This window comes from Spodoptera frugiperda, chromosome 11 (assembly GCF_023101765.2).
Source record: "Spodoptera frugiperda isolate SF20-4 chromosome 11, AGI-APGP_CSIRO_Sfru_2.0, whole genome shotgun sequence".
Taxonomy (NCBI): Eukaryota; Metazoa; Arthropoda; class Insecta; order Lepidoptera; family Noctuidae; genus Spodoptera; species Spodoptera frugiperda.
The window spans coordinates 3,270,724-3,292,336 of NC_064222.1; the positions used below are offsets into that span (position 1 = coordinate 3,270,724).

At 34.5% G+C, this 21,613-nt stretch overlaps 2 protein-coding genes across 4 annotated transcripts in view; one reads left to right on the forward strand and one right to left on the reverse strand.

Moving 5' to 3' along the window:
• LOC118274661 (flotillin-2) overlaps positions 1–21,613 on the forward strand; it is a 287,597-nt gene that overhangs the window by 122,880 nt on the left and 143,104 nt on the right. The window lies entirely within an intron of this gene.
• The window catches only part of LOC118274662 (glucose dehydrogenase [FAD, quinone]), a 40,254-nt gene that overhangs the window by 12,944 nt on the left and 5,697 nt on the right, over positions 1–21,613 (reverse strand). Inside the window, exon 1 of one of the 2 annotated variants that reach the window (XM_035592307.2) lies at positions 2,000–2,393. The exons of the other annotated variant lie outside the window; for it this stretch is intronic. The gene's annotated coding sequence lies outside the window, so the exon portion shown is untranslated. Of the gene's footprint in view, positions 1–1,999; positions 2,394–21,613 lie in introns of those variants that run through there. 2 annotated transcript variants of the gene reach the window in all.

Below are 21,613 nucleotides of genomic sequence, written 5' to 3' on the forward strand. Positions count from 1 at the left end.
TCATTTAGAGAATTTATTTTATTACAAGAATCTTGGAATAGGTAAAGTGAAAACTATTTACCATAATATAATTAAATAGACTTTGCATGCATCGTTAATATAATCCAAGACTCTAAGACGCATACATATGAATTAGTACGTATAACCATGTTGCTCTAGTAAAAAAAAAACAAAAGACCATCAACATACCAACACAACATTACATGTCAAAAGCCATCAAAAACAAAGACACAAGTAATGAACTGATTAGAAACTACAGGGCAGAAAGAGATAGCAATAATAACAAAAAACTTTACTACTGGTAAAAGGGTCTTTATTGAAATAGAACGAAAGCAGGTGGAATCCAGTTTGACTGGTAGACGAGGAAGCTACGTGATCAGTGGACCGGTGACGGAGAGAAGGGCGAAAACAATCTTACTTCAGATTGCACGCCATATTTGTAAATTGTGGTGCATGCAATTATCTGGCTGCAGTACTTATGGTAAAAAGGTCATGGCTAACTTGAACGACGGTGTGCCGTGATTTTGCGAAATTGGTACTGTCCCTGAGATTGTTTTTCGAAAGTGTTGTGCTATAGAAAGGTTGAATATTGGACAGAAAAGATTTGGACACAACTTCTACCTGTAGGCTAAAGATTCTACTAAACGCCCTAACAGTGTTTTGTATCAAAATCTTTTTTATGGAAATGTGAATTATTCATCATCATCATCATTATATCAGCCACAAGACGTCCACTGCTGAACATAGACCTCCCCTAATGATTTCCAGATAGGCCGGTTGGAAAAGACCTGCATCCAGTGAAATATTTACTTATTTTTATTGTTAACTATCTCCTCTTACATATACAATTTATTTAGAAACATTGAAACTCATGTTTCTATTCAAAACCAATGGTAGTTTATTGCATCACCATAACAAAATTAAGGAAGAAGCAAAAAGACATTCAATTATGTACTAGTACCCGCCTCGCATGCAATCTTAACTATTGCCAACATACTATTATGTTGTATGCCGCATAATGTCAAGCGGTTTTGAATATTTCGCAGTGTAAATGTAAGAAGAAACAACAACATACATCAAGAGTCGCGAAATGAGGTTTTATGTCATAAAATAGGTTGTTTTTAAATTAGTTCTTATTGTTGTCTATGACTTGTCCAGCCAGGATTATGTAGCTATAGAACACCTTTTGTTTTTATTTTTTCTGTGACTTTGACATCTGTCATTGAAAAAACGCGCCAAAACTTTGAAACTGCCATTTAGGAAAGATTATGTTGATGCAACAAATTGTTTAAGAAGTTTTAGAAATAAAGCCTGTGTGTAATCGCCCTATGATATAACATAGTATCAAGATTATCTACAGGCATCAGATAGTAGGTCAAGACAAAGTTACAGCTTTCCAAGCTCAAATTAATGCTGGACGCGGTTTGCACCTGCTTGCTTGAATAAATCACATTGATGTGCTTAACGAACGTATTGGCGTTACCCAATGAGTGTCAAACAAACATTTACTTGCATAAACACGTATCATTGAGCCATTTATAAGCTAATTATAGTTCCTCATAGTTTCAAGTAACCTCAAAGTTGAAGACCCTTTTTTAAAAACCCTTAAAAATGTCTTTATTTTTGAATTAGTTAAATAGTTATCTTTGATATTGGTTGCATTGCTAGAGTTTCTTGTTACGTCAATTCTTCATTTAATTACATTAAAATATAATTTCACTCTAAATGAAAGTTTGTTACGGTGAGATTTGTCGAAATTATCGTGTATTATGAACGTTTACGAATTGGTTCAATTGATATTGCGAAAGTAAAGGATTTTTTCAGTAACACTAAGTGGTCAGGTGTACGATTGATACCGATTATTTCTCATCTCTACAATTTATCACGCTAGAGTTTGGAGAAATTGAAACCGGTATGTTCGTCCTTTCTAGAAAGCAACAAAACAAGAAACGCGAATTTAAAAAGATCGATATAAATGTTCTAGCTGTAAGATTTTTACCTTGAATCCATTTTGACTGGGATATTATAACAGCATCCGAATTAAACCAAATAATCCACTATTTACAACAAAACAAAGTCACCACTATTTAAAAACAAACTGATATTTCGCATTCCACATTAAAAATTCACTTTCGTCACTGCATTTGTCACTTCTATTCATAAAATTTGACAGATAAATCCGTTATTTTTCGAAAAAAAAAAGAACGTCAGTCAACGATAGCACTGTTTTTGATCTGTTCTCAAATTCAAATGAACTTTATAAATTCCATTCGAAATGTCTCGGTTGATAGAAAGCCATGAGTGTTCCGGTGTGGGACTTTCTTCGGCGCGTGCGCAGACGTGCCGCGGCTCACGGCGAGTGAGGCGCTGTCGTCGCAACTAGTGTTGATACCGATTCTACGTTTCTCAATATAAGTATCGAGTGATCCGAATTACGTTTTGAAATATTTGTTTAAGGAACCTGAAATATGTCCTTGGTGTAATTATGTTTCCTTAAAAGGACTCAGTTGGATTAATATAATGACATTTCGAAGTAAGCAATAAATATTTCCATTATATAGAATTAGCGGTGGCTGGTCAATCGGCTGCTGCGCAACGTGTAGCGGGTTCGATTCCCGTACGGAGCAACTCTTGTGTGATCCACATATTGTTGTTTCTGGTCTGTTTCATGTGTTTGCGAACTTGTAAGTATGTTTGTAAACGCACCCACGACACAGGAGAAAATCCTAGTGTTCCCAAGGCTTTTTTAAAAACAAACAACACGATTTTGCTCTTTGACAGAAAGGGCAAACGTTGATTTTCCTAGTGCAAATAACATACGTGATGTGTTGTTGCAAGTGTCAATTTTGAAGGTTAAAGATCAGATTGTCATTACCAATGATAGACTTATAATTTAAGTAGAAACTACAAAGCATCACCTATTACGACCCTTGTGAACTGTAGCTATACTACATGTACATTCCTGATCCGGAGCTGCAGACTACCTATTGGGTTCGCTGGGGCTCCGGTTTAAAAAGCAGGAGTAGGAACGGTGTGGTTTTTAGTCAGTACGAGTCTGACACTTCCTGTCGCTTCGCAAAAGGTGGCAGAAGTAATTTGATGAAAAAGAAACTAAGTATGTGTACAATGTTTGGATTTAAAATATAGTCAAAATCAGAACCGCCTTTGTGTCCACTTTATGTCAAAGTACTTATGTAAGTTACCACTTATGCTTATGCTTTTAATGCTTTTTTTAGTTTTATAGTCAAGAATAATTTAGAACTCGAAGTATCTAGGTGATTTGGTATGCATATTACATTAATTTGATCTTTTATTAGTAACTGCAAAAGTCAAATGAAAGTTTAAACAGCTATAGTTTACATTTTGAATAGTAGAATTTATTGATTGTCTATAATCAAGAAATGAAATAAATTGAAAATAAATACTGAGAATACTTTTAACAAAATATCCAATTTATCGTAGCGTGATGTTTTATAGCAAATATCTTTCATCGATAAATGGACTATCTGACACAAAACGAATTATTAAATTCCGACCAGTAGTTACGGGGATTAGCGTGTTCAAACAAATAATAAAAACTTCAGCTCTATATATTAGTGTAGATTATGTTTATCAGTTCAGCGTAACTCGGTATATATCACATTCCTGACACGTTACCAATGATGTAACAAACATAGTTATATACTACAGCTCTATCATATACTGTAACACTATAGCTACATGTTATTCAAGTCCTGGTTGCACTGGTACATACATTTTAATTACAACTTCAATATATCAATGCATTTTAGCATAACAACGTACCTAGCTGTTGGTCAATCGGAGCTGCGGACTACCTAGCGGATTAACTGGGGCTCCGGAAAGGGGTGGTTTTTAGTCAGTAAGAATCTGACTCCCTCTTCCTTCGCCCAAGCCGAGAGAAGTCAATGGACGAGCTTAATTGGTCAAGCGTATCAATGTGGCGGATAAAATAATAGAGAACCTTAAAATAATTGGGAATTCAAGGCTTAACGTATTAGTTTTAGATAGAGAGCATTGAGGATGATCTGTTGGTGCAAAATTGGATACTAATTCAAGACCAAGGCCCGATTACGAAGTGATCAGTGATCAGTGACCAATTTGTAATTAAAACAAAAAACTACTGAAAATAAGGGAATGAGTAGATAAATAATTTATTTTACTTGAAGGTTTATGAAGCCATCTTCTCATGCACGAGGGCCCACCCTCGTGCATGAGAAGATTCGAAACCTACGAAGGTTCCAAACCTACCAATGGCAAGTACCAATGTGACTTTTTCCGAGTTATATGTACTTTCTAAGATTATTTAGACACCACTAACAAACGGCGAAGGAAAACATCGTGAGGAAACCTGAACTTTTTTTAATTGTAAGTCTGAAATTGCCAACCCGCATTGAGCAAGCGTGGTGATTAATGCTCAAACCTTTACTGTACGAGAAGAGGCATTTGGTCAGCAGTGGCCGCTTATTAGCTGTTGATGTGGTGTGAAATAAGTATTTTAAAGTGATAACATCCTAAACTATAGTTGTATTGAGATTTCGATGTTCATAGATTGAGTTACGGATAAATCTGAGTCAATGATAGCTAAGCTTCTCAGATTATAAACAAAACAACTTCTCTTTCATTCCCACTCAACAGAATATTGTTATATTCTTACATTGTTACAATATCTAGGTAATAAATCATAAACAATAGCGATCGGTCGTGAGTGGTCGATCACTTCGATCAGGGGGCTTAGTACGAGCTTCTTTTACGTTGAACAAGATGGAAACGAGACCGCGTTCGGCTCCGTGATTGGCCGGCTGCAATGAACCGACCAATCAGAGCGTCGATCACGTTCTAGTTTCGATCTCGGTAAAAATAAAACCAACTCGTAATAAGGCCCCAAGTAAAAGCCTTTCATTGCCAAGTAAGGCTTGCGCGGGCAGTGTCTGCACAGAGTCAGTGGCCGCCACGATCTCCTCGCGTCGTGGTGTGCGGGAGAAAGGCAGCGACAGTGAAATTTTGCCACAACGTGAGTTTTGGGGAAATGGTTAACTGATTCTAGTACTTGTTTGTTACTTGGAATTGTTTCCGATATTTATTTGTCATCGGTTTGGGAAAAATCTTAACGTCATGTAGTTAGGCTTACCTGTTGATACTTTTAGGACATGATACCGCAAATGTGACGTCGAATAGACAGGCTTTTTTTTCAGAACTACTGACTATTATGATAATATACTTTTCTTTTCATGTATAGATAGAACGGGAATAATAAGAAAATTCGTCTAAATAAGTTATTATATGTAAGACTATTTACTCAAAACTTTAAGTAAATAAACGACTAATTACAACTGTCTCTATCAGTTTCATTTGCACTCAGTACCTAATCACTATTACAGTAATAAACTGCTGACAATTTCCGCCGTACCTAGTTCTCACACATTCTTCTAGATTTGGGCCAAGTTCAAGAGTTTTACAGTATTCAATAACGGAATTATAATTGGAAAGCAAGAGTATACAGCGTGATCCTTGGCTTTACCGTTTTGTTAAACTATGAATGTCCCGTTATTCAACAATCCGCTCCTCCGCACTCGAAACCGGAAGGCTCCTAGCAGTCTGAGATTAAACGTCATGTTACACGTCATTTAGAACGTAAACATACTTTATATTTATAATAACTGCTTTTAACTTAAATGTGAAGGCTAGTAATGAAAAAAGTAAAAGATTTTATTTTTATCAAGTATTGTTTATTATTCTTCATCGTATTTATTAGTGTCATTATTTGAAACTAATATTTTTTATTGTACTTATACATATTTGCTTTATTTGTAGGAATTCCTGACCATGTAATTTTATATCACGAATCATAAAAAAGTTGGCTGTTAGAACTGCTAGCGCTATCTATTAGTGAGTAGCAAAACTAAATATGGTTTAGTACCGCTACTTGCTAATAGATGGCAGTATAAGTTTTTTAAAACGCAAACTAGATGGCGCTTTACGTATCCGAACAGCATAAATGTTTATTATGTTTTTTATTTGAACCGGTGTGAATTTGAATATGTTTTTTAAAACAAGTTAAATTATTCGGTAATCTAAAGAAATCTTAAAATATTCCGATAGTTAGATCGCTAGCGCATTTTTCACAAATATTGTTTAGGATTTGTTTTATGCAAAAATATGTTTTATTTATTTAATAAATCAAATTCATAATTCATAAATTTTATGCAACTCAACGCATAGGTATAATTACTACATAATCACAATATTTTGTCCGATCTAATTTGCATAACACAAGAAATTCCAGACGGACAACAGACGGCTGAGACTAAACGACTACTTACTATGTCAATCATTTGAATAATAATCATGTAGGCTTTACTGAACGGCAGTTTATTGGCTTTACGCAACACTTGACCGATTTCCACATTTCCTGGTATTGTGAACATTCCTGCGAAGATTCCACATTGTAACTTATGTACGCAAAATGTTTGAAAAGTGATATTTGCATTTATTCCAACTGGTCTATGCAAATCTCACACGAAATGTCAGTTTGAGTAATAGTCTGTTATGCACGGTAATTAGTACTGAGTTGTTCTGTGTACCTATTTACGTGTTTGCAACAGAAAATGAGATTTCCGCGTAGGTATGGGATTAATGATCTTTCTTCAATTATTGCTAGAGCCTCGGAGCAGTGGTATAACTACTGGCGCGCGCCTCAAAGAGCCATCAAACCACCACAGACGGGGCCCTGTAAAGTTGATGCCCGACCCGGAGCTGCGGACTGCCTAATGGGCGTCCCAGTAGGCTCCGGCTCGAAAAGCAGGAATTTTTTTTATTGGTAATTAGGTATAGCCGCTTGACTATCTCCCCTGATGGTAAGCAACGATGCAGCCGAAGTTTGAACACGCCTCGTCTTTAAATCTCGAGTGAATAGTTTGCTTATGGGCAAGGCTGTATCCTCAAAGGAAGGAAAAGCAGACACTATTTATCTACGATAGAAAAATATAATTATAGTGCTGTCAGAAAATTGCTGTACAAATATATTTTTTAAACCACTGGGTTAGAATTACATACACCAAATTGAATAAAAATCAATTAATTCAAATTGGTCAACTCTGTTTTGCAATTCAAATAATTTAATATTTACATGAACTTATTAAGATTCTGATTTTTAAATGAATGTGACCTCACGCAGGTCACGTTTTATGGAATGCTAAATTATTTTTTATGGTTAAAACTATGGATGTGTTGAGAACACCATTAAAATGGTATTGTGACCGGTTTATTATTGCAGGGCCTGCCTCAACTGTTTCTATGTTACATATCCATTTACTTATTTCTCCATTTTCAAGTATTTTTTGTTATTTACTGAATTTTCTTGATGTATGTTTGGAGTCAGAAGTATTTTTGTTAGTGCTTGTTTGATTTTTTAATGGTTAATGCCTTTACACACCTGTGTAGCAAGAATATTTGTATCTTTCAGTGACTTTTTTTAAGGGGTCAAAAATGTCCTGTCAGCTTCTTCCGCCTTCGGCGACGCGAGAGATAGACTCTTACTGACTAAAAACCACCCTGTTCCCACTCCTGCTTTTCGAGCCGCAGCCCCGGTAACCCGCTAGGTAATCCGCAGCTCCTGGCGTTGTTCCTAAGTTTGCATTTAAAAAAACATTGTTTATATATTACTTAATCTATAATAACCATTTAAACGGATATAAAACAGTCTACGCATGACATAAAGAGCAAAAAGAGCGGCAACTTATGCATAATGCACACAATGACTGACCGACTTATATACCCATGCATATAGCAGCCGCGGATGACCGAATACATAAGTGCGTAATCGAGAAATCGGTAAGAGAAAGATCGATACTCTCGCCAAAGACAAGCCGATTTTGTTACGCAAACGGCCTCAGTTGCGATGGCGCCTCGATACCGATTTAAAGCAATTGAATTATGCGTCATTAGCTCATTACACTTTACTGAATTGACATACTTAGGTAACAATTCGCTTCTTGAATTAATTAGCTTGGCATAAATATGAAAGTCCTGTTGTCCTATCTTCTTTAAATATTGTGATGATGATGATGATGATGTCCTTTGTGACGTATCTTATCCGCAGACGGTGATGTCCTGATTATTACAACCTGACACGAACCCGAAACCGAATATGTTTAGTAAAGTCCAACTAGCTATTGTAAAAAATGTCCTAAGTATAGACATTATTTCGGAAATTTTATTTTTAAAAGGAAGGAATGGACGTTAATGCTTTTTTTTTTGTAAACGTGTGCTTGCCATTTTTGGAAGAGACAGGCTCATAAAAATATATAAAATATTGTCATGCAATTCTAAAAACTTATAGGCGATTACGAAATATCTAGTTTTACAAAAAAAAAAATACATGTAATTCAAATTCAGCAGCCTAGATTAACATTTTAGATTTTGAAATTATTTATTACATATTATATCAGAGTGTCTCCAATATTTTTTTTTCATTTTTAATCACTGTCTTAACTATGTAATCTCCTACTACATCTTTTTCTATTTAGCTACCGGATTTTTATCAGCCCAAATATTTAACGGTATCAAAAATCCTCAAGCTTTTTTGACATAAAGTAATGTCATGAAAGTCGTTTAAATTCAAAATACTTAATTCAATTCAACCAAAACAGTATAAATATTTGCCCGGCGGATAAAAGAATTCATATTTTGTAGTTAAAAGTGAACGGTTTTGTCTGAATATTATAACATTATTTTTGGCATGACATCATAAACGTAATTTATGGTTAACGCATACATTACAATATTTTATTAGTCTAGCAGTTAATAACAGTTTTGTCATTAGTCATAAAGATGTCCAAAATCTAGAATTTTTAGGCGCCTGTTACGCATGAGTGCTTAACCCCTCGTATGATATAAGACAACAATAGATAACATATTGTGTCTCGCGTAGATCTGCATTCCGGCTATACAACGGGTTAATACAGGTTACTTCAAACCTAGTCATTAGGCGAGGTTTATCAATACCAACGTGGGAGTACCAATTAAAATAATCTGAATATTAAATTCCCCTTCTTCCAGATAGTTTTCCAACTGGCAGTCAATCAAAGCCTGTCAATAACCTGTGATGTCAGATTACTCTTCGTGCTACTTCATTATCAATATGTCATTAATAAGACGTCCATTGTTGAATAAATACCTCACTCCTCGATGTCAATTACCTGAGACACCAGCAATGCTCTCAATAATCATAGTCTAGTCGTTATGACCATGTCAGTCAGGATTGATAGACCCTCAATGCCTTTAAAGGTAAACGTCCACAGATCCGTATCGTACACATCGCACGCGTCATACGCATTCCGTATGACGTCACCAGTACGCATCGCATGTAGGCATTGCTGATGATGCGGTCCGTACGATGCGGATCAATGGACGCATTTGTATGAGTTTCTATTAAAGTCAAACTAAAATCCGTTGCGTGCGATGCGTACAATTCGGATCTGAAGACATCGACCGGTACTTCAAAAGTTACGTATTCATCATAATAATAAAATTATAGGGTCTGCTTACAATGTGCCTGGAGCGATTGATAACTGGCTCTATCACTACTATTACGCGTGTTATTTACTTGGGCATAAGTAGAAGTAATCATGCATTACATGCCCGTATTGGGTGCAGGTGTTATAGGAACTATTATTGGCTTGTTATGTTGTTACTTCCATGTTTAGGTGAACAGATTTGTTGTACTACTTATCTATACTAATATTATAAAGTTGAAGAGTTTGCTTGTTTGAACGCGCTAATCTCAGGAACTACTGGTCTGATTTTAATAATTCTTTTTGTGTTGGATAGCGCATTTATCGAGGTGGTTGTAAGCTATAAATCATCACGCTATGATCAATAGGAACCGAGAACAGCGGGTGAAACCGCGCGAAAGTAGCTAGTATAAAATACTTGAACTAAGGGCTACTTACGGCCATACTCAATCTTTTAATGGTTCCTTAAAATATTAACTGTCAAAAGAAAACTGTTTAAGGCAAATCCTCCGCTAAGCGACGGTCAACAGTGATCGATGTGGCGGTTGACGTGTTTTCGGAGCAAAATCGTTACTAAGGAATCGTTTGAGTGATCATGAAATATCTCTGAGTGCGGTGTTAAAAGTAATTAGGTGTTCATTGACTTACTTACAAAGTAAAGTCTTAGGTCATCATAGAATTAAGAAACAGATCTTTAATAACTAGTTGTGATACAATATTATTTTGTATGGTAGGTATAAGCTGGTAAACGGATAGAGAGAGACAGATCACCTGATGGTAAGCAATCGACGCTACCTATGGTCATCCGAAACACCAGGGACGGCATTTTGGAGGAATTTAAGGGTTATAGAGGAATCTTCCCAATCCCCGAGAAGATTGGGAAGGGACCCCCTTCCCAATCTGAATCTGCCCAAACTTATACGATGAAACACAGCGCAGTGAGGACGCCGCTAATATTTCTTAAGTTTCCTGCGTATGAAGAAATTGTTTAGAATAATGTTTAATTCAATTAAATGTTCTGCTGTAATAAGTAATTAGGTTCAATATTTTGTAATGAAACATTAATTAAAATGCATTCGTTGCTAAATAGTTTTTTTTTATTTTTCTAATATAACGAACGGATGTTTGCACAAGAATGGTAACATAAATTGTGTTACTTATTGTAATAGATTTAAATAATAATGTAGCTACTAAGTAATGAATATTTCGTTAGGATTTATATTGGGATGTTGGTTACCGAGTTGAGCATGAGCTCCGAGTTATCCTAATCTGTTAAATATCTCTATATATAAAAACAAATATGCTGTTCGTTAGTATAGCCAAAACTCGAGAACGGCTATAATCTGTTAAATATCTCTATATATAAAAACTAAGATTCTATATACTAAAACTCAACATCAGACCGATATGGCTAATTTTGGTATTGAAGTCTAGTATTATTTCGATTTGGGATTTGGGTATTATTTGTAGAAGTCTAGGGAAGGTTTAAAAGGTGAGAACAAAATGTTTAAGGCGGTATGAAGTTGTATGGTCAGCTGGTCTTGAAGACATAATACATAACTATAAAGTTAAAAATCCCATCAAAAATCGACATATCTGTACGTAACAACACGAATTAGCGAAGGTACATAGCATTATCGGATGCTACATCTGTGACCTCTTTACCCAATGACTCAACACTTTCAAACATTCGTATTTATCATATTTTCCATGGCCGCCTCATCTATATTGTTATTTCTTATTATACATCGATGGTACACTTAGATAGAACAAGATATACGCCGATAATGTTCGCTGTACTTACATCTCTTGTAATTACTTCCGTTTTTTTCGTTTTAAAAAGGTTTTTTTTATAGTAGGTACTACACTATTAATATGGTCGGTAATTTTTCTTGTAATATGATTTGTGAAGAGTTTTCTTGCTCTTTGGAATTGAGATAGAATTGTCTTGTCTCTTAATATTTATATTTTTTAGCAATATAGTAGAGTTCCAAACGTAATAAAGGGTTTTTCAACAAGAACTTTGTTTTTAATTAGGGCAACACCAAGAACGTGGCAGTTTTTGACATTAAATTTTTGGCGGTATTCGTAGTAGGTGCTTTGGCAATTGCTACAATGAATTCAATTTCGCTCAAAAATTGCATTAAAATAATTCAAATTCACTATGAAAATGGTCGTTCTTTTAAAGTTACATTTCGTAAAATTCGTGATATTTTCGGGCAACATAATCGTCTGAGATCGCGAATTTTGCAGAAGGATTTGGCTTTGAAGCCTTACAAGATTCAACTGGTGCAGGAATTGAAGCTGACCGACCATTCAAATCGCCGTAGATTTGCTCAGAACAACCTGCTGGTTTTTCTCAAAAAATCATTTTTTCAGACGAAGCACATTTTCATTTGTCAGGGTATGTTAATAAGCAAAATTGCCGCATTTGGCCATTATTGAGAAGCCTTTGCATGCTCAACGTGTCACTGTGTGGTGTGCTATGTGGTCTGGAGGTGTGATTGTTAGGAAAGTCATTAAAAATTTTGATGAAAGAATCAACATCTGTCAGCGTGGTCCTGGTGGACATTTGTCAGATATCATTTTTCATTCATAATTGCCAAACTTTTCTCTTTTTAATACAATAAAAATTTTATGCATGTTCCACCAAATTCGTTATTTTATTTTGTTTTAAAAAACAAAGTTCTTCCCAAGGAAGTTGAAATACCCTGTATATAAATTAAGCATAATACAAGTTGCAGCGCGACAATCGCCGCGTCGTGTGTCACAGAATGCTGCTCTGATCTGAGCCTCTAGCATGGCTTGAAACTAGTCGAGTTCCTCGTCAAACAGTTACATCTTCCGACCGCCGATAACATAATAATTAATTAAGCATAAATTAGTTATGTGTAGTAATGTATAGTTTTCTCTGTTCCTATAGGAAATCGTATCCTTTTTAAGCTTCCAAACATTCCCCAAAGAAGCTATATGTATGCCAGACTAGTTACTGAACCAATCGATCTAGTAATGGGTGATAGTATCTAACTAATTATACAATTCAATTAGAAAAGCTAGCTTCTGATTTATCTTGAATACCTAAAAGCACATATTGCTTACATTATTATAACTAACTGACACAAAACACGAGAGAAATCCCATATGTACTAGGAAATAACCTAGCAGTATATTAATTTAGAATTTATGATGAACAGTAAATCATTTATTAGATAATTCTCGATTCCGCAAGGGCCCGTGCGGTCGCCATTATAGTGATTTACAAACTATATAATTTGCTTATTTACATATTAAATTCGCAACATTAATGTGGTTAAACTAGACTAGATATGCCTACTACGTTCGACTGCGTAGACTTAATTTAATTTTAAATACTGTGACCATCATGATGGAAGAGTAGAACATATGTTATCTAGTTGTACACCCACTAATCCAATCCTCTAATTTCTAAACCCCGAACGTCAGCAACACAAGTGTGTTGCTGGTATTTACAAGTGTAAACGACGCCGATTTTTCGGGTGTTCTAGGCGGCGCCGATTGCTTACCATCACGTAGTCTGTGGTACGCGTATACCCGCCTATCCTATAAAAAAAAACTTTTCCTGAAGATGTACTGAGAGCCGATTTATGGACTACACATTTGACAAATAACGGGCATTAACGCTCTCTGAAAAACACAAACAGAAACTTAAATCGAATTCCTTACTCCATTCTGATTATATTATTTGATTATGACCATAAATAGGATAATTTACTTTAAAAAATATTTATCGAATTGGATATATTACCTAACTAGCTTTTGCCCGCGACTTCGTTCGCGTGGAATAGTTACTTCCGGCAAATTTTTGGTTTTAACCACATAGTTCCCAATCTCGCGGAATCTCTTCAAAAATGAGACGTAGAAGATATTCCAGGGAACTCTTCAAAAATCAAGATAATGAGCTCTGCGTTTGAATTTAATAGATGAATACTCACTTAGGGCATTGAAAAAATTGTTTAAAAACGGACTTAAACTAAAGAAATATTATAATCTTTCCGAACTTAAGATGAAAACTAACTTAAAACTAAAGAAAGCTACGAATTACGAATTCATAACATTTAAAAAAGAAATTATATTACAACCTATCCTCTATGCTATAATAACCAAGCTTAAACTAAATAATTTAAAAGAAACGACTTAAATCTAATATATCTAATTAATAAATAAATTAGACTTACAATTTTATTAAAAAACTAACTACAGTAACTACTAATAATCGATATCAAACTAAACCTACGTTAAATAATTTAACCAGAAAACCAGAAAAACCCAACAAATAAACTTATTAATTGACAAATACAACGAAACCAATTTATTTAGAATATACGAAACAGCAGGACCACTACAAATAATCATACGACTGATAATACACTTTTTCTACGATAGTACCGAAGCGCTCGGCCGATACCCAACCAAATGAATGTAACGAAACCATAGCGCGATCTATTTATATTTTTATTTTTTGATTTTTGAAATAAAACTATCCTATGTCCTTTCTAAGGTTCTAAACTATATCTGTACCAAATTTCAACCAAATCCGTCAAATAGTTGCGGCGATTAATGGTATAAGCATAGAATGTTCGACGTGATTCTTTAATTTGACATAACTTTTTTATTTATGAACCGATTGACATGAAACAAACACTAAATGTAAATTTAAGCATCCCACAATATATTCGTGAAAACCGCATCCAACTCGGATCAGCCGTTTCTGAGATTAGCGCGCACAGACGAACAGACAAACAGACAAACAGACAAACAGACAAACAGACAAACAGACAAAAAAAAAGTTAATTACATTTTTGGGTTCGACATCGACATAACAATAACCCCTGCTATTTTTTTTATTTTTATTTTCAATGTACAGACAGCACTTTTCTACGATTTTATTATATGTATAGATTACGAAGCTAGTTCACAACAAACACACTAACATAATTTCTTCTTTAAATAAATCAATGTTTACTACGTTCGATTGGCCTCATATATCTTTACAACCATAAATAACTTACAGAATTAGAAAAACCATACCATTTCCATATACGTAACATCTATTTTTAGAAGAAAACTGTCCTAAAATTCACGACTATTAATTAAAATGATCAATGTGTTCTGAACTCTTTCGCTGATAGTTATAAAGTCGTAAATCGTAATCGAATGGCACGCGCTAGATAATTATGAGATACGGTTTATATGACGTTTCATCAAAACTGTGGTTATATGGTTTGAACCTACTTTCTCTCAAAATTAGTGGTTTTATGTCATACGTAATATTGTGTCTGATAGTCTAAAGCCGGTTGACCAAGAGCTAAGGTAAGTTAATTTAACTTAGTTCTCATAGCCGACGCAGTTTTCCTACAAACGGCGTGGTTTTTAGTCAGTAAGAGTCTAACAAGGCAAGCCTAGGCAGGAGAAATATGAAAAACTGTGTCGGCTATGCGAACTAAGCCAAACTAACTAATTAGCTTAGCTCTTGGTCTATGAGGAAATGTGCATATGGGTATAAGACAATGTAACACATACTTTTCTTTAGTTTTTGTTCTTTTCGTATGACAGAGGTAAAAAGGTTTATTTTGTGATCTAATAGATACGACACTTTGGAACGAGCACCTAGCTTTAATGATGGGTAGACTGACAGATTATTATTTATTTATATACCTATTTATGGTTTATTTGGAATAAATGATTTGACTTTGACGAAATTAACCTAAACTTATTGTTTTAGATTAAAGAATAGCGAATATGTACTTACTTAGACTGTATACAGATTAGTCCATGATTCAAATTGTTTTGTATTACTTTTTTCCCTTTTCTCCATAGATATTGAACAAGTTTCTCCAACACTCATGTTCCATACGAATCATTTATGTAAAAATAGTGTGTAATGTGTATAGCGTTTCATTTTCTTCGCAAAGATCTAATTAATCTAATTAAAATTAATGTTCCTGATGTTCTTGTACACTAAGACGTAAATATTTATAGTGAAAGTTTATAAATTACATTATTAAAATGCTTACTCAGTTACTCTGTCTACTCGCTTTGTAAATTAAAAATGTAAATAACGACATGAGATGGCTGAAGAGTGTTGCCGCTTTATGTCGCTCGCTTCGGTGTAGTATCAGCTCGCCCCCTGGATCTTGCCCCTTCCGATTAAAATGTTCCACTCGCCCCGTTTTTATTAATTTGGAGTAGTGGTTCGCCCCTTACGAAAACCCTTACGGGGCGAGTGAAAAATTTAACAATTAAATAATTATTTTGATGCATCGACTCGCCCCTTGCGGCATTCCCTTTGAAATTTAACTAAAAAAGGTATATTCAGAAAAATGTACAGTAAACAAAACTGGTAAGTAATTTAACCACTTGTGATAGTTTTATTACCTGGCTTACCTACTGTAACAAAAGGGACCTTTTATGGGTGTAGTATCAGCTCGCCCCTGGATCTTGCCCCTTCCGATTAAAATGTTCCACTCGCCCCGTTTTTATTACACATGCAGTTTTATTTCAAATTTCACTATTAAATCCCAAGGCATTATTGAAGTTTTAAGAAAAAATATTCATTTAAATATTTTATAAACTTAGAGTGCTGACAGTACTTTTAACTAACCAACAATCGGGGGCGAGTTGGAGTATCTAATAATTTAAGGGGCGAGTTGATGCACTTAGACAATCAGGGGCGAGATCCAAGGGGCGAGCTGAGCCTACACCCTCGCTTCCAAGTTGTAACTTAAGTTATTCTTTCTCGCGGTGTGATCCTCTTGTCTTGTTCCTAACTTCTATGGATGACCGAAGCAGGAGTAGGAACGAAGTGTTTTTAAGTCAGTAATAGTCTGAATCTCTTTCTCACCACACGCTCGGTCGGAGAAGTTATTGTATGACTTTCCTCTTCAAAAAAGAACACCATGTCGTACGATCAGCGGCGCAACAGTGATGTTGGCTGCTAATAAACAACAGTAAAACACAAGGGTTAGGCTAGATTTGGTCGTCAATAAGGGGTTGCCCGCCAACTACCAGATTCTTTTTTTTTCAAAACAAACTTTGCCCCACCCTAGGATTTTCTCCTGTTTTACGTTTGCGTTTACAAATATACAAGTTCACATACACTCGAACCCGAGACAACAATTTGTGGATCACACAAAGAGCGACACGCTACACGTTGCACGGCAGCCGGTTGCCCAGCCACCGCAACAACTGTGCAGGCAGGATTACATTCATATTTCTGTTAATCTTTTAATCCGTAATTTTAACAGCCAATTTATAAAGAATGGTATAAACAACTTGATCATTATTCATGTGCTCATTGGTGTGTTATCTAAATGTGGTTTATACTAGCTTTTGCTTTTGACTTTGCTTGCTTTTGCTATTAAATAATACTTATTAGTTTTTGTCTCACGTCTCATAAATAATATTCAATCAATATGATATGTAACATATTTTTTGTGATAAAATTTTTAGAAATATGTAATTTTTATGCCTTTAAAAGATTCTATCTGTACACGAAATTCCATCGAAATTGCTACAGTTTTTTCACAGTGAAAGTCTAACAAATATGCGAGTAAGTAGTCAACTCGGACCACATACCTACGGCCCATTTGGGACGAGTTAGGGAAATTAAAAATAAATTAAATTTGTAGTGGTCAACTCGTCCCACTTTTTTTTGTATGGATTTTTAAACTTTATCAATGTTTGGTACAGTTAGCAACACAAGATTAAAAATATTTTTTTCTTTACTTTCGTTTTGTTCATAGATTATTTCGTATTAAAAAATCCTGACGAAGTAAGAACCTCCTTTTTTAGTGTCGGTTAAATAATTTATTACCTAAATTATTTTTTGCAATCGCACAAATTCATGTGTTAACCAAAATTACTAAGAATAGTAAACATGTGTGGCTTAAACAATGGTCATGGCGGTCACTTATGAAGTAAATGATAACAAAGATAGAATTAAGTTCCTAGAAAATCTTCTGTTTTCAACAAAGTAATAGAAATTTCTTATTTCCACACTATCCCTTTTGCTACTGACTGTACTTTATCTCATTGTAATAGTGACGTGGGACAAGTTGACCACTAAAAATATTATTTTATTTTATTTTCTGCAACTCGTCCCAAATGGGCCGTAGACATGTGGTCCGAGTTGACTACTTACTCAAATATGCAAATAGATGAATAACAAAATGGTATTTTTTTTAATGTATTGATAGCTAATGAATTATACTAATTAAGTGGACATGTTCATTTATTCTGTCCGGTGCAGGTATAATTAATCTTTTTTGGTTAAAATATTAATAAAAATAAGTTGAACATCTTTTTTCAAAAAAATATAAATGGACAATTTGAAATGTTATCGCGTGATATATTATTTTAATTATTTATAGCTTTTGCTTGATTATGTATTTTATAATTTATATGATATTTTAATACATAATACCAATTATGTTATTGCATTTTGTGGTTTCTCGGTATTAGTTTAAGATTAATTTATTATTCTCGGTATTAGTTTAACATTAAAATAAACTTCAACCCGCTTCAGTTCTACAGTGGTAACTAACTAGAAAAACATCGAAACTGGTTTATTACAACATGAGGAGTGAGGCATTCATAAATAAACTATTTTAGATATCACAAAAAGTAATATTTAAGTCAGAAACGTTAATCCGGAGCTACGGACTACCTTGCGGGTTTATCGGAGCTCCGGCTCGAAAAACAGAAGTCTTTTTTAATCAGTAAGAGTCTGACACTGCCTCTCGCCTTGCCCAAGGCGAGAGTAGTAATTGGATAATTTCCCCCCCTCAAAACAACCCAGAAAAGTTTGGAAGGACAAGCTAAAAAGAATATTTGTTCTTTAACGAAAAACACGGTGCTATTTCTCAAAGTAACAAAAAATAATACCTTTTTTGTTCTTAGTTTTTTTGCTGCTACTAAGTGCTTCCTAATTACAAGTTTTTGTGGCTAAAAATACTTCTATCGTGGAAAACGCGACAGATGCATACATAATTCAGTACAGTACACATGAATCAGATGTCTATGAATTATTCTTAGTCGTAAACTTGATGATTAATGGCGCCCAGTCCGCCATTTTGTGAATCCACGCGATTCGTGGCATCTGTCAAAAATGTGCGTGTTTACTAGCTTCCCTTTTTGAATCAATCTTACTAATGTAATTACCTATTATGCTATCGGCTTACTCACGTAACTATTTGACAAGGAATTTGACTAGTTTCAAGCCATACTAGAGGCATCATATTCATGAGCAGCATTCCGCGACACACGACGCGGCAATTGTCGCGCTGCTACTCGATGCCGATAACATGATAATACTCAAACGCTACTCAATTTTAAGTTGTACTTAATTATCGTGCCATCTCTGTCATTTTGTAAAGTATTGGTAGTGACAGATATATTTGAAAGCATCTTAACATTGAGTAGCGTTTGAGTATTTGGACATTAGGATGTCTCACGAAATTTATAATAAAATAAATCTTCCTAATATTATGAAAGCAATAAAGCGTGAGTGAGGTTGTATGTATGTTACTCAATCTCGTCAAAACAGCTTAAGGGATCGGTATGAAATTTGGAACAGGGGTAGATTATGGTCTGAGTAACATAGGCTTTTTATCCCTCGGGAACGCGGACTAAGTCGCTGGCAGAAGCTAATCATTATTTGTTTTAAGAATTTGCATAGGCTATATAAATTGAGACATTAATAGAGAATTTTACGATGTCTTGTTATTTAACACCGTGTCTACCGTGTGTTGTTTATAAAACGTGAATAATATTTCTCCCCAAAGAGTATACGCGTACTTAACTTGCTTTTTGATAGCTATTTTATGTAATAGAAACGGACTTGGTTTTAGTCGAGCATAAGCACCTAGCTTTACTGACAGACAGACTGACGGATAATTTAATTTGACGTTTCAAAAGTGCCTAATTGAGGATTTATTGAAATAAATGTTTAGACTTTTATTTTGTCATCGAAATATTGGTTAGAATGTTTGATTCGATTATATTTAGATTTCAGCCATGATCGTCCCACTGCAGGGCAAAGGCCTCTCTACCCTCCATCCAATCCTCTCTGTTTAAAGCTTTTTGAAAATCTTAAATCTTCTATGATACTGGAACTAATAATTATTATCCTCTCAGAGCTTTCGAGTTAGCCACCATTCGACTAACAAGTCGTATAGTTTACATATCCCATACTAAGGTATATTTGCATAGTGTATGCAAATTGAGCCTTTTATGAAAGACTTTTACGATGTGTTAAGATTTACCTGTTTGTCGTGTGCCACGGACATTATCGATAATTTAATTAATTTATATTGATTGTTTTTGTATTCATTTAAAATCTGGTGACGCCAAAACGCACTATGTCATACAAAATTCATAGAAAATATCGATTTTGACGTTTCGAAAAAAGTATTGAATATGACTAGTAGGAAACTAGCCTTTAGTATTTTGGTTTAATGAAAATGAAATCGTATTTCCAAATCTATATCTAGTCTAGTATTTCTCAAGTTTCTCTTTTTGACTTGGTTTTATAGTGCGGAAATGGAATCGCTATCTAAATATTCAATTATACTGTTTTAAAATTAAGGCTATAATAAGTTTAATTAAAAAATCAATAAGATAAGATTTGTGGTTCACCGTTGCATTCAGTATGTGAGTATCTTAATTGACGGTACGGTTAGTAGGTAGTTTTTAGGGGTTGCGATTTCAATTCCCGTATGGAAAATTCTTTATATTTAACTCATAATCTGTTTTGTCAGTAGTAATATGGTTTTAAAAGTATTAGTATCGATAGTTATTATTTCCAACATTTTGTTCCCCGTTTTTAAACCTTCCCTCGACTTCTACAATCTATATATTAATACGTGATGCAAAAACTTTGGACCGCTTTTTACGAAAATTGCGCGGACGTAGGAGCATAAAGTTTGGTACACTTATAGTTTATGTGTAGGAGAAGTGCAGAACGCTAATATTTTTCAAAAATAATGCTTATAAAGTACATTAAATCAATAAATAAAACATTACACACACATGCATAGTATCTGATCGTATTTGACAAAACGTCAAAATCGATAGACATTGCGATGATATTTTCACGTCTCATATGAATAGAGTTTTATAAAAGAGTTTGTTTGAGTTTGAGTTAAATAAAAATTATCCTTGAACGTATGTTAAGTGGTATTGTAAATTAAATCGTATATGGTTGAATTTCGACCACTAGGCGACCACTAGTACTTCTAAATCGGTCGAGCCGATTTAGAGTTTTAGCGAGACTAACGAATAGCAATTGATTTTTATATATAGATATCTATGTTGCATTGTAACCATCTAGGAGTATGTATAAATTCTAACTGAACATTGCAAATATCAAAGAAGTTAATAATATCATATACATAAATAAATTTCAAAATCTCCAAACAGCCACCATAGCGACCACGACGCGATATAATATGGAATGAGATAGACATTCGCATAACTACGTGTAATGTTCATAAATACTCGTATTTTGTTCAAAGAGGTGAAATTTTTGTTTAACTTTAGCAAGTGTGGAAGAAGATGGTATGACGTAATCACTTCATGTTATGTTATTTATGTAATATTACACTTATGTGTGTATTGTATACATGTTTTATGGCCCTTTTGTTACGTTAAATATTGAGAGCGTGACTTTTTCGTTTCTAGATCCGACTCGAAGGATCTGTATTGAGTTGTTTGTTTTTTTTTTTAGGTCGAGCGGCTTTTTCATGGGTTTGGTTATTGTAAATCAAATTATGTTATTTAAACGTGTTGTTTATGAACAAGTTTTCTATAACCTAACTACACTGCTGAAAAATAATGATTATTACGATTTAAGTGTAGATGCAAAACCATGCAAACAAACATTTTTAAACTAAATTAGACTGTCATTTACAGATTTACATTTAAATTCAAAGTAGCTCAGTATTTATATGTCTTTTCCCAATTTGTTTGTTACCAATCCCAAGCTTTCACAACAGTAGACCTCCACAAATGGGGCCCAGTACGGCTGTTGCTGACCCTGAGCT